This window comes from Globicephala melas, chromosome 13 (assembly GCF_963455315.2).
Source record: "Globicephala melas chromosome 13, mGloMel1.2, whole genome shotgun sequence".
Classification (NCBI taxonomy): Eukaryota; Metazoa; Chordata; class Mammalia; order Artiodactyla; family Delphinidae; genus Globicephala; species Globicephala melas.
In genome coordinates this window covers 11,028,440-11,029,716 of record NC_083326.1, presented here as the reverse complement: position 1 = coordinate 11,029,716, position 1,277 = coordinate 11,028,440, and positions in this window count along the sequence as shown.

Below are 1,277 nucleotides of genomic sequence, written 5' to 3'. Positions count from 1 at the left end.
ATCTTATTTAAAAGGTTGTTTTATATAGATCTATTCTAGATTCTTACAGCCTCTATAATCTCAAAATAGTCTTGGTTGACTAATTTTCCTGGTACCACTAGTCCTAGGACATAATGAAGATCTACAATGAACCACTTGCCATTTAAATTAATTCCACTTTTTATTTGTATAAAGTCTTGTATAAGAAACTGATTATACCTTTTAAAGGTTCCTAGCTTGTGTCTCTTCCTTCCAAGAACATCGAGAAGCTTCAGTGATTGTATTAAACTAAATAATACTTCATCATTCTGCCATTATAGAAACCATAAGGCAGAGATAGTAACACATCAATTATCCAACTTTGTCAGTAAATGAGCTATTCCTTGTAAGTGGTTTTGTCAAGAAACGAAGTGTATCCTATTATGAGTTAGAAATATTAGCATTAATCATTTGGCATAGAAATCTACTAAAAAAAAAAAAATCATTGTGTACTTCCAGGCTACTCTGGCAGGAGACTGCCACTTAAAATCCCATTCTCAGGCTGATGAGAGGAAACCAGGTAGCTCAGGAAAAAAGAAAAGAATTGCTCTGGGATTGGCTGGCCCCTGGCTGTGCATCCCCTTGTCCCCTTGCGCTCCCGTTGGGGACTCCTCTTTCCTTGCAGCCTGTTTTGTGTTTACCCCTGTGTCGAGGTGATCCAGCTTGGTTCATTGGGTTGCCTGAGTCTCTTGTCTCTGAATGAGAGCTTTCTTTGACTCATGGTTTCCTGTATCTCTGATTGGTGTCTTCCTATCCCTAAACTCTGACACTCCCAGATCTGTTCTCTGTCCCCACAGTTTTGTCTTTTAGAGAGTGGTGTATAAATGGTGTCATACAGTCTGTTACCTTTTGGGATTGTCTCCTTTCACCTACCATGATGCCTATAAGATGCATTCAAGTTGTTGTATGCACCAGGAAGCCATTATTTTCTATTGCCGAGTAGTATTCCATTGTAAGGATGGACATCAGTTTGTTAACCCATTCCTCCATTGAAGGACATCTGAGTTTTTTCCCAGTTTAGGGTGATTATGAATAGAACTGCTAGAAACATTTGTGGATAGGTTTTTATGTGAAGTAAATTTGCAGTTCTCCTGGGATTGCTGGGTTATATGGAAAGTGCATGTATATTTAAACTTTTTAAAGAACGGCCTTGAAGAGTGGCAATCCCATTTACATTTCCACCTACAATGTATGAGAGATCTAGTTCCTTCACCATCACTTGGTATTATTGATACTTTTTAATTTTAGTCATTTTGACC